Source organism: Pollicipes pollicipes, unplaced genomic scaffold (genome assembly GCF_011947565.3).
Source record: "Pollicipes pollicipes isolate AB1234 unplaced genomic scaffold, Ppol_2.1 Scaffold_6052;HRSCAF=7182_pilon_pilon_pilon, whole genome shotgun sequence".
Taxonomy (NCBI): Eukaryota; Metazoa; Arthropoda; class Thecostraca; order Pollicipedomorpha; family Pollicipedidae; genus Pollicipes; species Pollicipes pollicipes.
In genome coordinates, this window is record NW_023596805.1 from 852,261 (window position 1) to 866,757 (window position 14,497).

General features: G+C 69.1%; 1 protein-coding gene across 1 annotated transcript in view; it reads left to right on the forward strand.

Moving 5' to 3' along the window:
- The first annotated feature begins 3,404 nt into the window (after nucleotides 1-3,404).
- LOC119104628 (atherin) overlaps nucleotides 3,405-14,497 on the forward strand; it is a 34,471-nt gene continuing 23,378 nt past the window's right edge. The window contains exon 1 of the mRNA XM_037228344.1: nucleotides 3,405-3,465. The gene's annotated coding sequence lies outside the window, so the exon portion shown is untranslated. The remainder of the gene's footprint in view (nucleotides 3,466-14,497) is intronic.

Here is a 14,497-nt window from a genome sequence, read left to right on the forward strand (position 1 = left end):
TGCGCCTCTGGACTGCTGCCATCCAGCCACCCACTCGCCGCGGCCGCCGCCGCCGTCGCCGCCATTCGGTTGGCTGGATGGGCACGTGCCTCACTGCCCATTGGTTACGCAAGGGTCTGCAATCAGTGCTGGTGACCTGCATTCAGCGCTGCGCAGCCGAGGTGCCCCGCTGAAAAACGCGTGTTGCTATTAGCTCCGCGCAACGGAGGTACACCTGCGAGTGGGGCGCGTGCTGTCATTATTTCTCCGCAGTGAAGGTGCGTGAGTCAATTGGGCACGTGTAGTGAGTAGCTGTTTTTCTGCCGTCTTCGAAGCGGGTAATGAAAAGAAAGTGGGCCGGCTTCCTCCGTGGCGGATGTGTATTATATGATCAGACGCGTGCAACGACAGCGTCTTCGCGACGGAGGCGTACCAATTTGCGCAGAATCCTCCCGCTCCGCAGTGCCCCCCAGGGCAGTGCTGGTGCGCCCCGCCTTTCCCGCGCCTGCAATTTCTCCCATGTATGACACGGCATGCCGCTATGCGAGCGACGTTTTACTTCTGTGAGAAAATGTCGCGCGGCGCGCCCACGGCGGTGGCTTCCGCGCCGCCGCCGTTACACCGCAGCGCCGCCGCGCCGCCGGAGTCGGCCATGGACAGGGGGGACGCGGGGGCGCGACGGGCTGGCGCGTCCACTAGCCCCCGCACCGGATCTGGCCGGGCATTTAACCGGCCCGGCCGCGGAAGTCTGGGGGAAACTCGACCGCTATTAGTCGCTTCCTGCATGTGGACCGGGTTGGGGCGGCGGGAGCGGCGGGGGCGGCGGGGGCGCAAGCGAGAGCGGCAGCCGCCGCCGGCTGTGATCGGTCACAGGGGCGCAGCTGGCCGGCCGCCGCCCGCCGCCCGCCGCCCGCCGCCGGGCGTGTTTTGGCCAGACCCGAAATACCCGGCGGGGTGGAGATCGCGTCTGGCCTTGGCCAAGCCCTCCGCCAGCCGGCGCGGAGTCGGAGCTGAGGGGAGCCGTCCGCGCGGAGGCGGGAGCCGTCCGCGCGGACAGCGCGTTGTCCTCACGGAGTGTAGCCGTTCGCAGCCAGCAAACAGCTGGAGCTTGAGCTGGAGAGGGCTGCAGAGACCGTGCAACACGCAGCAGCTGAAGCTTGAAGGGTGCGGCACCCACGACACTGCCACTGTAGACAGGTGTTTCTGGCGGTGATCGCTTTGTCGGCCGTTTGCGGGGGTGTCGTGTGCAACAACTCTGCGACCTTCGAATCAACACGGGTCAGCAAGGACACGACGAGCAGGGCAAACCCCGTCTCCTCTCTCCGCCTAGCCCCGATGTTCCCGCGCCCCCGTCTTCTGGAAAGTCCGTCAGGTGGGGGCCGGCCTCGTCTGCCGGACGCCCTCGCCGACGACCACGCTGGCCTGGGCTGGGCGCCGGCGGACAGCGGAGCCGGCGCCGCGTCGCCCCGGGGGTCTCGGGCCGGGCCGCGCTCCGGCCGGGTCGGCGGGGAATGCCTGACTCACGGCTGGCGGCTCGCCCGCACTGCAGGGCAGGATTAGACGCCGGCGAAACATCATACACGGCCTGCCAGCGGCCCGGTGACACGGGCCCGATAGGGAGAGGCCGCGCTGCCGGAAGGTGCCGCTCCGCTGCTGGTGAGGTGTTCTCTGCCTCGGTTGGGTGACCTCCTGCCGCGGCTTGACGCTGCTCACGGTGGCAATTGGAGTTGTGTTGCCACCGGGGCCGGGCCTGCCGGACGGGTCGGCCGGGTGAGGTGAGGTGAGCTGTGAGGTGAGGTGAGGTGAGGTGAGGTGAGAGGCCAGGTGAGGTGAGGTGGTCAGGTTGTTCTGTGGACGGTATCGCGCCAGCCTCTGGTGCTGGAGGCCCGTGCTGAGCACCGGGTCAAGGCGCCTCCACATGAGGTGACGGGACAGGCTGGGGATCCCCCGGTTGAGTAGAGGTGGCCGGCACCGCGGACAAACCCGAACACCGCGGCAACCGGCGCTGGCTCGCCGGCAAGTACAGGCCGGTGCCAGCCCAAGCCAGGTCACAGTGTCAGACGATACTCTGGCATGACCCGACCCATCAGCTGTGTATCTTGCGGCCAGGGCAGGCAGGGTGACAAGCTGAGCGCGGAACGACTGGGGCGCGTGCCGTCGCCGCCCTACCCGGCCGCCCCGACCGACGCGGCCCGCGCCGCCAGCTGGGTCAGGTGTCCCGGCCGGCGGCCGGCGACGGCGCAGGGGTGTCCGACCCGGCGCCGGCGCCGGCGTCGGCGCCCGGTCGGCGCCCCCTGGCGGCGCGCGGTCAGCGTGTTGCACCGCCGGCGAGCGGCCGGCCGCGCTGCCAGCGGCGGACAATGGCAGCGCGCGCCGACGTGCTGTTTGCAGGCTCGCCGAGCCGACGGCCGGCCGGCCGGCGCCGGGATGTCCCGACGGCTGGACGCCTCGATGTCTCGGTGGCTCGACGGCTCGATGCCTCGACGACGGCTCGATGCCTCGACGGTGCGAAAGCTCGACGCCTGGTCGGCTGGCGGCGTCGGCCAGCGCCCCGCGGCGCCCGGCGGCCGTGGACCGGCGTGTCATTGTGTAATGGCCGATTTGCGCCGGTCGCCTCCGGTCGGCGTGCTGTAATGGGCGGTGCACAGCCTGATGTAATGGGCGGTGCACAGCGTGATGAAGACACGATAGCTGGCGGAGGCAGTGACGTTGACTTTTGATCTGTGTGGTGGGGCGCCTCAGTTCGTGCTGTGCGGTGGAGGCTTGGCGATGCCGTTGTGGCTGTCAGCCTCTGCCCTGTGGTCTGTGGCCGGCTTGTGTTGTGTGTCTCAGGGTGATGTCTGCTGTCATGATCGTGACGTTTTGATGTTGTGGCGCCGTGACGTCACCCTCGCTCCAAGTCAGGACGGTCATCCGGGTCACCCCATAACAGTGCTACCCTGCCCTCCCCGTAGTCCGCCTCTGCTGTGGCCGTATGTGACGCTGTCGGCCCGTCACCATGAGGGAAGTTCACCACATTTTCGAGTGGGCATGTGTCGTCTTTAACTTTAACTTTTGCAACCTATACTCGTTTGCAGCTTATGCTTAGGGTATGGAAGTTTTGCGCGCAGAATTTACTTAAGATGTCAAACTTGTGTGTACGCTAAGAGATTTTCAGAAAGTTGTCACGTGCTGCCAGCTACCGGGTACTCCAGCCGCCGCCCCCAGCAGCTGACGCCAGTCTCTGACTCGCGCCGTCTGTTGCAGGGAGCGGGAGGGACCGGTGTTGCTGGCCGCGGCCGGCGCCGACGCCAGCTGACCTGGCCAGGTCACCCGGCCACGGGCCGGGCCGGCCGGCGCGGCCCGCCGGCGCCGGGTCAGAGGTCAGGGGGTGCAGCGGCACCCCCGGCCGGGGCGCCGCAGGCCCGCCGCGCCGCCGGCCGCGCCGCCCGCCCGCCCTCCACGTAGTGCTCTTGCTGCTGCTGTCGTCGCTCTTTAGGATAGCAGGTGAGTGGCGGCGACGCCGCGCAGCTGGCGCTGGCGCTGGCGCTGGTGCTGGCTCTGGAGCTGGTGCTGGCGCTGGTGCTGGTGCTGGTGCTGGTGCTTGCGCTGGCGCTGGTGCTGGCGCTGACACTCGAGCGCGCCTGATGCGGGCAGACGCCGGACGATCCGGCTGTCGCGGGATGAAGGTCACTTGTTTCGTTCTGAGCGCGCGGGCTGCGGCGCAACTGCCTCAACAATTTTTGCAATAAGCTGCCTCAGGCTTAGGCCGGATTTAAACGCTCCGACCCTAACGGGGGGCGAGGGGGCGAGGCCCGGCCATGGTCGCGCCGACCGCACCTGGTCCGAGGCGTGGCCAGCCGGGCCATGCTGGCCGGCCCGGTCACAGATCAGCGGACTCCGTGCCGCGGGAACGGGCCAAGGTCCGCCAGAACGCGCTGCCAGGCGCTCCAGAGCCGCGTCCGCTCCCTGCGGAAGCCGATCAGCCGGCGGCCAGAAGCCGGCCGCCGTCGTGTTGGCTGTGAAAGTCGCTTGGCGGCTGCCGTGCGCGCCGTCGGCTGGTTCGGCGCCGCTGCCGCGCGTCGCCGCCGCGCCGGTGGCGAGTGGTGGCGCTCGGCGTGGCCGCGGTCGGCCGCCCCAGCGCGGCAAAATCGGCCAATCTCGCTAAAAGTCCGAGCGGTCTGGGCGCCGACGGGCGTCCGTTTTATGGCCCGTGTGCACCGTGTGCCAGGTGCGCTGCAGACGCCTCGCGACGGGGGCAGCTGGCGGCGTAGCGGTCGCGCCGGCAGATCGGGTATCGCACGAGTAATGCGACGGCAGCGCGCGCTTCATTTCGGCGGCGCGCGACTGTGCAGCGGATTGCCGTAGATTTACGGTGCCCGAGGCGGAGCTAAACCCCGTGCTTAATCCGTTAAAAGCATTGTGGGTGGTTCGGCCGCTGAGCCGTGGGCGGGTGCATGGGGGCTGCTGCCACCGGCCCAGGCGGGCGCTGATGGATGTCTTTCTCAGAAGCTTCTGTGCTAGCCGCGATTACGCCTGCTGTGTCGTCTCCTCGCTGTGGCGCAGTCGGCCCCGGCGTGTTGCGCCGAGGTCCTCCCGCTGCGCGGCGGTGTGTGCCGGCCCGCTGGCCGACGCGCGCGTGGGCGGCGCCGGCGCCGGTCGGCGCTCTGACCCGCGATAGGACTGTTGGTTTAGCGCGCTCTGATTGCCTATCGGCGCGACTGCGAACGCGGCCGCCCCCCCCCCCCCCCTCGGCGATTGACAGACGGGCGCCGTCTCGTGCCCCCCGTCCCCCCCCCCCGCCTGGGGGGTCTCAAACGGCGCGACGGTGGTGTTTCTCCCGCAGGACTGGGGCTCTGGTTTGATATGATGAGCGTCCTTCCAGTGCGCTCATAACGGAACAATGATAATCGGCGGCAGGGGAGGTTGGCGACAAATCCGCGTCCTCATCCGCCTCCTCATCCTCGTCCGCCTCCATGTCCTCGTCCGCCTCGTTTCAACCCCGCAGTGCCGGAGGGCGTTTGTCGTAGCCGCCGTCGGCACCTCGCGGCGCGGTCTCCCCACTGTGCGCCGCCGGCCGTCGCACGGCCCGGGGACACGCCCTTTCCAGCATCAGAATGCGTCGTGCGGCGCGGTGGCGCCGGCGCTCCCACGGGTGCCGGTCTGCGCCGGCGCGGGGTGAGGCGCTTCCCAGCGCCGCGATGTAGGCCGCGCGCTGTGAGATAGCGCGCCGCCCGCTCCCACGCTGAGAAAACGGCCGGCGACGGCGGTCCGAAAGCGCCGACACGTGCCAAAGGAGTCCAGGCACCGGCGGCGCGGCGATCGCCGGCTTTTACCGAAAACGCGCCGACCGGCGGGGAGGGCGGAGGGGCGCGGGCGTGTGCAGGATTTCGTGGTTGAGAGTGCGCGGTTTCGGTTTTCTCGGCGCGTTTCGCCGTTTGAAATGGTGAAAACGTGTTTTCGGCGTTGCATTAGCATGCAATTTTGTCTCGGAAGTTAACGATGAAGTTGCGATGTAATAACACTACTCATGTAGTAGATTCCATTCATTTCCTTGCATGCAGTAGATTTCATAACGGGCACCACGTCCCCCGAAGCTCCATACATTCGTGTGCGGAGGGGACCGTGTAAGATGTGCTGAAGGGATCGCGCATCCTTGAAGCCTGTATTCTCAAAGACAAGAAGGTTTCTGGAGCCTGCGCTCTTGTTGCGCATCCGAAGCGCCCGGAAGCCATGCTCCCCCCCCCCCCCTCCCCTATGTTGAAGAAGAGCGAATGTTTTGTGTTGTGGTGAGGAGCGAGAAAATGCGCCTGTCACGTTCGTTGTCGCCCTGTTGAAGCCCGCTTGCGCCGTTTTTTCACTGGGGTCAAGACGATCACTCGGAGCCGATGCGGATCAATTGAAGGCCGGCGACGCCTGCTGACCAGGCGGTTGAGACGAAATCGGTGCGCGGCGTTTGAGACGAAATCGGCGCGGCAGGGCCGACAGCTCCGTGTTTGCGTCGCACGCTATCGACCGCCGCTGTCGGATAAGGTGACGCGGCGCCCGCTCCCTGCTGTTGCGTCACTGGCCGGCGACCGGCCCCGGCACCGGTACGACCCGCGACGGAGACGTCGCACGTCGCGTCGGGCCGTGCCGGGTCGCCCAGGCCGAGCGTGCCGGCTGGAAAAAACGTCCGCCGCCTCGCCGGACCACCCAGCCGTCGTCCCGCCGCGATTAGCAAGTCGAATGGTGCCGCGACGGGCGGCCTCGCTGCGCGCTGCTAGACCTCGGCGAGGCGTTTGATCGCATCGGGAGGCGTTTGGTTTCATCACGGCCGGGATTGCCGCGCTAATAGCAAGTGGTGGCGGCGCAGAGGGTGTCGCTCGGGCTCCCCGGTGCTGCCCGCGTGCCCTTGTTCCGCACGCGTCGTATTTGTGCCGGCGCGGCGGCTGGTGGCGCGGTGGCACGCAGGGTTGCCACCTGTGTCCGGTGTAATTTGTCGGCCGCGCGCGCCGGCTCCCATTGAACAAACGATCGATTTTCAAATTTCACCTGGCGCCCGAGCATCTGCCGCCGCCGTCCGTAGTGGTCAGAGTCGCGGCGCGCGCGGCCGGCGAATGACCTCTGCGGACGGTGGCCCGGCGCGACCTCCGCCGCAGAGGATGCTGGGAACAAACGGGACGCGACTTTGATGGCGCCGCTCCGACTCGTTCGTTAACTGCCGCGGCGGCGGCGGCCGGCGCTCGACGGTGGTGATCGCAAGTGCGGGCGCGCTCATAAGGGCCCGGTACCGATCATGATCCGACCCGGCCGCTCGCTAATTATCTTGTTAGAGGAGGCAACTGCGCGCGCGGATCTGGCCGCCGGGCGGGCAGCCGAGCCCTCGGCGGTCGGTCGGACGTCTCCCCGCGCACCGCCCGCGGTGCGACGGTAAATAAACGCGGCGACGGGGTCTGTTTTTGCCGAGATTTTCCTGCCCGACCGCGCGCGCCGTCACAGGCAGCAGGCGGCTTTATTGCCGTTTCCCAGCATTTTGGAGGCGTTTATCTGGTGCGCATTGTTATTATCCTAGTTGTTCGGCGCACGCGCCACTAGGCCGACCGGCAGGTGCACCGACGTCGCCTTAATTTGTCCGCTAACCGATCCAACGCGCCCGGCGGCTGAGCCGACAGCGCCCATTGGCCGACCGCCTGTAAGCCGGCCGCTGATTGGCCAAGATGCCGGCAGCGTTTAGCGGGTCACGCGCCGCTGGCGCGCGCGGCCCGTCTTCGGCGGCGGCGGCGGCGCGCGCGTGCCGGTAACCATGGCGACGCGCGCGCGCTCGTGCGCCGCGGGTTGAAGGAACTCGTGCCGTCTTGCGGCGGCGGCGGCGACGGCGACGGGCGAGGGGAGGGGACCGATAATGGGCGCACGTATCGCCTTCAGGCCCGGCTGGACGCGCCGCGCCGGTCCACCGGGTGCAGGTGGAACAACAGGCGCGGACAATAGCCGGCCGCCGCCGGCGAAACTCACTAGCGCCAGCAAGGTCGCGGTGCGCGCCGGCCGCCGTCGCCCGCGGCGCGCACATTGGTCACGCCGCCTCGTGTTTGCGCGCGGCTGGACGGCGCCGCGTCCCCCTCCCCCTCCCCGTGACGCTCTGGCGGCGGATGACACGGTGCCGCGTTTCGATGCGCCGGCTCGGCCCAGGCAAAACAAGGCCTCCTGTGTTTTGTCGGCGTGTTTGGACGGCTGTCCGGCGGCGCGGCGGGCGGCCGCGCTGTCCCCGCCGACGCCCGACGCCCGGCGGCCGGCCAGCGCCGCGAGCGCCGCCGGTGCGCCGCTTTGTGTCGCGGCACCTGCCGTCGCGCCGTCTGCGGTCGACGTGCGTCACCGTCTCGGGACGGTGTGAGGGACGGCGGCCGGCGCCGCGGCCTCGGCCCGCCGGCGGCGTCCTGAGAGGGATCGGCGCCGAGCTCGGGAGGAAGCTGAGGAGAGGCGCGACACCCGTCCGGCATTCTCTGCGCGGGAGTGAGCGGACGCGCGTAAAAACGGCGTCGCCGGTGGCGGCGCGGCGCGAGGGGAGGAGAGGCCGCCGCCGCCGGTAAAAACGCCGCCTCGGAGGCCGGCCGTGGGGCAGTGACCTGGAATCGGCGTGGTGGGTCCGCCGGGCAGCGCGGCAGACCGGCGGGCGCGTCCGGCCGCGCGGCCGCTGATCGGGGGGCTCCGTCGATGCGGCCGATCCGCAATAAAAATACGCCGCCCCCGCCTGCGCCCCTCCCCCCCCCCCCCCCACCCCGTCCCCAGGAGGCGCCCTTCATGTCAGCGGAGACGGCGGCCGGCCGGCGGACGGCGCGAGAGGGAGAAGAGGGGGGGGGGGAGGAGGGCACGCGCCCGACGCGCCGGCGCAGGTGCAGCCGCGCGCAACACTTGATCCGCGCCGCCACCGAGGATGTGTGTCGACCGGCGCGCACGTGCGGCCGCGTCGCCATGGCAACGCGGCCGCGTCGCCCGCAGAAGGCGACGGAGGGTTTAAACGGGGCCGGCGGCGGCACCGGAAGCTGTTTTTGCGCGCGGCCGGCGCGTGGCAGGCCGCTGCGGCGGCCGCGCGCGCGCGCGCGCCGGCATCGCCGCGCTGATGCCGTCGGCGCCGGCGCCCGACACGACGCTGTAACGCGATAGGCGGGCGGTCGCGGCGCCGGAGGGCGCTTTTTGCGCCGGCGGCGCGGCGCGGCACTCGGGGACAGACCGGCCGGCAGCAGCGCCGGGGCCGGCCGGGCGCCGGCGCTGCCTGTCGCTCCTCCCGTCCGGCACTGCCGCTGCCTCTGTCAGCCTCGCCGGCCGCGGCGGTCGCGCCCAGCCGGGCACGCGTGGTGCGCCGGGTTCGCCGCCGCGGACCGGCTCGAGCGCGATCTGGCTGACCCGGTTCTGCCTTCCGCACGGCTGCCCCGCCGCCGGCGGCCGCCGTCCCGCCGCCGGTCGCCGCCGCTGGTCACGTGACGTGGCCTGTCGCGGTCCGCCGCCGGACGGCTGGCCGGGGTCAGGTCAGGTCAGGTGACGTCTCGGTCCCGAGCGGGTCCGCGCAGCCGCCGCGCCGACGCCGCCCTCTCAAGAGTGGCTGAGCGGGCTGGCCATCGTCCACCGTCTCTTTTTCCGCCGTCGTCCCTCTTCCCTTTTTCACGCGTCGGTGCCTTGAGCTGCTCATCCCATGCCGCTCCCTGAGTTTGGCAGTTTGCCAGCGCTGTGCTGGCGAAGCTGCTCGCTGGTCGCGGAGGACTTCCGCTGGCCGTGCGCGCGGCGGGTCCGGTCACCGGCGAGCACTGCGCGTGCGCGCACCCGCCGCCGTGCCCAGCCGTGGGTTCTGTGACGGGTGGCGTGTCGTGACGCGGCAGCATGTGAGCGGAGCAGCCTGTCGGCGGAGCAGGCTGTCGGCGGAGCGGCCTGTCGGTCGTTCAGCAGACAGGCATCGCTCACACACGTGACGGTGTATGGACGGCGGACCGAGACCAGCATCGGCGCCCACGAGACGACCGGGGCGCTGCGTGACCATTTGCAGTCGACGCGGCCTAGAACTTCGAACCGCCACCGCTGGAGAAGTCGACGGGTTAAACTGCGGCTGAGGCTGTGGAGTTAGGCGTGAGACACGCCGGTTCGGATCCCGCATGTTCCTGCATTGTTTCAATTGTTCCATCGCCGTTCCCGTCGTAGCATGACAAGTCAAACGGTTTCTCCCGTGAGTTCGTCAGTCTTTCGCACGCCGGGCTCGCCGGCTGGCCGGACAGCCGGACAGCCGGACAGCCGGACAGTGTGTCCGGCCCGCGACAGTCCGCAGCGGTCGCCCCCCCCCCCCCCCCTCCCCCAAGTCACGCGGCCGGCTCGTCTCTCCCATGCACCGGCGGCCGCTGTCTGGGGCGGCGGCCGCCGTGCAGCCGCGTGTGAACGGCGCGCGCGGCCCGCGACACGGGTCACGGGGGTCAAGGCGACGCCGGCGGCGGCAGCGGCGGCGGCGGCGTCCCGCTGTCTGGACGTGGATGGATCCACGTCCCGCCGGCCACCTGGACGTGGACTTGCTAACGTCTGGCGCTCTGGACGTGGAGTCACGCCCCGCGCTGATTTGTTTGTCGTTGCACCGCCGCCCGGCGCTTGGAGGCTGCTAGGGTTGTGGAGCACGGCTGTTCTGTCTGGGCTTCGAGTTCCGTGTCCTGGCCCCGCATTCTCATGTCCCGGTCCTGTCCCGCATTCTTGGGTCCGCACTGCCCGACCTGCTGCAAGCTCATGTCCCGTGATGCCGCGTCCCGTATTCCCGTGCTCTGGGATCCCGTGTCCCATATCCCGAGGTCCCATGTCCCGAATCCCAAAGTCCCTTATCCCGGCCTTGTCTCACCGACTAGAACTCTAAGGTCACGACCGCGTCCCATGTCCCGGGTGTGATGTCCCATGTCCGGGAATGGTCTCACGGACCAGAACTCTCAGGTCGCGACCGCGTCCCATGTCCGGGGACGCGACGTCCCGGCTGGCCAGCTGGCGGCCGCTGACCGGCCGTTCGCCGAAGCGGCGCTGCGAGCTGCGAGCATCGGCCGCACCTGTGGCGGCCGCGCCCCACGGCGGCCGCCTTCGCCGCCTGGAATGCAAATAGCTTGTGTACGACGACTGCCGGCCGGCATGCAACGGCCGTCCCGCGACGGGCGCCGGCGGCCGGCCGGTGACGTCACCAGGGTCGCCGGGGTCACGCGCGTCCTCCCCCGCCGGCGGCGCCGTCTGGCGGAGCTGACCGGCGGGGGGTGAGGGAGCGGGAGGCGGACTCGGGACGGGAGTGAAGGCCCCGGTGTTTGCGGTTGGCGCGGTCAACGCGTGTGAGATCCTTTGCACTGTTTGTTTCTTGCACGTGTAGCGTTGTAGAAGTTAAGATGGTTGGGAGATTGTTGTAAAACTTTTATGAGATCTCGACATCAAGTTGTCGAAATACCGGTGAGAAGTTCATGTCCAGATCGAGTTGTCGAAATACAAATGAGAGCTTGAATTTTAGGTTCACATTAGCTCATTTTTCAGACTTGCCGCTGCCTTCGTCTTGTTTGAGGAACGCAGCGGTGGAGACTCAAACAGGGTGTCGCTATAGTTATCAGCTGGGAACAGTTACCAGTCAAGAAATCGTCCGCGAAAGATACGGCCGTGATGCAGGCCTGCAGCTGCGGAGCTTGCCGCCGGCAGCTGCTAGCGGCCAGCTGGTGAAGCTAGCCGCAGCTGCTGCTCGCTGGGCGGGCGCAGTAGCTGCCTGGCGTTGGATGCGAGCTGGATAAGAGCGGGCATCGTCGCGCCGCAGGCATTTGGTGGAGGAAGTGGAGCGTGAAGGCAGCCGTCGCCGCTGTCACTTGGCGTCGTTTGTCAGAGGGTCTGGCGAGGGATCGCCGGCAGTTTGCGGACGTGGAGGCTCGTGAGCAGGCGCACGGGACACGTGACCTGTGGCAGAGCCAGTGCCCGGCCGCTGGTGAGACTCGCCGGGCCGGTAGTGATGTCGAGGTCGAAGTGGCAGATGATGATGGTGCTGTCGATGTCGACGAAGATGTTGCAGACGTGTCGGGGATTTGCGGAGCGCGCGGCTCTGACGCGTTCCACATGCGGCGAAGTGGGTCATTATCGTGGCGGTCGTTATCGTCGCAGTATCGTCGCGGTCGTTATCGTCACAGTATCGTCGCGGTCGTTACCGTCGCATGCGACGGTCTCCCCTCGCAGCCCTGCCGTATCGCCCTCATCTGCCATTGTCCGGCCGGCATTCGGTCGGCGAGTGTCGTGGGAAAGGCCGATCAAGACCGGGTCAGTCCAGACGGCCGGCATTTTTCCGCCGGCCGGGAGATCCGATCGCTGGAGCGAAAGCCGCGGCGAACAGCCCGGCGCTGTCCGGCATCGCGAGCTGGAGCGCCGCGCGGTGTCGGCGGCGGCGGCGGCGGCGGCGGCGTCTGTTGGCGCAACGCGCGACCGGTGCGGACCAACAGCCGAAGCCCCGCACCCCCCCCCCCCCCCACCCCTCTCCGGCGATCACCCCTTCCTGTTGTCGCGCGCGCGCGCCACCCCCGTCCATGCTCGGGTCGGATTACCCCCCCCCCCCCCCCGGCGCCAATCGATAGCCAGACGAGCGCCCATCTGGCGACCAGCCGCCATCCGTCATCAGCCGCCATGTTGACGGCCAACACGTGTTGACGGCCGACACGTGTCGGCGGTCGCGCGTGTTGACCGTGGTCGGCCGACCGCTGACCCGGTGCGAGCGGGGCGGAGCGACGCGCCGACGGCCGCGGCGGGTCGGCGCCGACGGCCGGCGCTCGGCGAGGAGGCGGAGGAGGAGAGGCCCACCCGCCGACCGACCGGCCGGCGCCGCGGACGCCAGGCGGAGTGGCGACGACGTGATGGCAAGCGGGGAACGGCGCCTGGCCGGGAGACGACCGTCGGTCGTCGGCTTGGTCGGGAGGCCGGGTCGGATGGCCGGCCCGCCGACGCCCCCGGCGATAGGCCAGAGGTCGCGGTGGAGCCCCGGGCGCCGCCGGCGCCGGCCGCGGTACCAGCTCGCGGGACCCGGGCGGCGGCGGGGACTCGCCACGGCGGGTGGGCGCGGCGGCGGCGCGGTTTGCACCTCTGCGTGACGTCGCCGGGCCGACGCGCTCCCAGCCGACGCGGCCGCAACCAATGAACCGGCAAACGGGCCGGCACCGTTCGGCGGCGGCGGGCCGTACGTTACCCATTTCCCACCGGCGGCGGCGGCGGCGGCGGCGGTCTGGTGCGCCGGACTGGCTGGTGACGTGACGCCGTACATGGGACGCGCCGACTTCGGGTCCACGGACACTGCGCCGCCGGGCTCTGGCAGATGCCGACTTGCGGACACGGGGCCTGCGGACGTCGGTCTCCAGACACGTGTCGCCAGGTCTGACGCCGTCTGCGGACATCGGCCCCACGCGCGCGGACTCCGCAGACAGCGGATCGGCAGACACGGAGTCCGCGGTGGAGACGGGTTCCCGCAGCGCTGCCCTTGGCAGACGTGGCTGCGCCAGCTGGCTGCGCGGAGAAGCTCGGACGTCGCCGGGAGGGAAGGGGGAGGGGGGGGGGAGACTGCCGGCTGGTGTTATGCTGTCGGGCCTCGCCTCGCTGGAACCGGCGGCGCTCGTTGTCACAGCGTGCGTGGTCCGCATCGTCCCGGCTGATCCCGTGCCGGGTCCTACGGGGGTCGTAAGCGGCGAGGGCAGGCGGCGGCGCCGTGCCTCAAACACGGCCGAGAACAGGCGCGTTTTCTCCGCTGCAGGGCGGGTTTTCCGCGATTGGGCGCGGCGCTCGGAACCGAGCCTCGCACGCCCTGCTGGTCACTAGGCCGCTCCGAGGCGTGTTGCTGGGTGCGTGGCCGGCCCCCGCCGTGCCGTGGTCAGGCTCGTGCCCCGCGGGCCGGCCGGGTCACCTGCGTGCGCCGGCTGGCCCCGATTCGGCCGCCGCCGGCCGCGCGGCTCTCGTGAGAACGAACCTACTTAGCGCGGTGGAAAGTGAAACTGCCGCGTGCAGGATGCGCGCGGCGCGCGCGGGAGGGGGCGGGGCCGGCGCCGCGACCCGCATGAGGTCGCCGGTGCTGACCTCGCGCGGGTCAGGCGGCGGGACGGCGGCGCGTAGCGAGGGGCGGCGCTGAGGTTTTCATGATGTCTCCTGCAGGTGGTGGCACGTCGGCCGGGTCTGTGTCTTCCCTGTGGAGTTTATCATCATCATTATCATCATTATCATCATCATGCCATCATGTCATATTTATCATTATCGCATCATTTTGGGGTAGTGGACGGCGTTGGAATCCTGCGTTATCCAGCAGCCGTTACAATTGTGAACGGGCAAGGAGGAGGAAGAGGGTGTGAGGGGAGGGGAAGCCGTCTTCGTACCGCCCATACGGCAAACAGAGCGTTGGATTACCTCACTATCGTCTCAGCCCACCGATAAACAGCCTATCTCTTCGTCCGGAATCGGCAGGCGTATTCAGTCACCGCCGCCACCGCTACTGGAATTACCTTCCTTCGCATGTGTCATCGTCTGCTTATCACCGACGTGTCACTGTTGTCGCCGTTGTCACTGTTGTCGATGTTGTCCAGCTGCTGAGTCGCGGACACACCCGGGACGCTGTGACATCTGACGAACGCATGTAATGGTCAGCACGCCCGTCGAAGCAAAGTGCCCGAGGCAAAAGCGCGGAAGGCGTCTTCGCCGCTCTGTAACTGGACCAATGTCAGTTGCATTGACGGAGTGAGGAGCCGCGGGCACTCGGAGACGGAGGAGCGTCGGTCGATCCTCGGGCGTCTGCGGTGTAAACTCCCGCGGGACCTCACCATATTGTCCACCACATGCGCGCCTCGCACCTCTCCACGCTGGTCCACTGGCCTTCCAGATCCTCCAGATCCTCCAGATCCTCCAGATCTAGATCCAGATCCTCTCAGTCCGGCCCGGCCCGGGCACGCACCGCCGTCCGTCCGGGCGGTTTTTTTCTCTCTCCCGCCCGCCCGCTCGCCTGCCGGTGCCGGGCGGCGGCGGCGGTGGCGGCGGCGGCCTTGGCTCGGGTCGGGCTAATCGC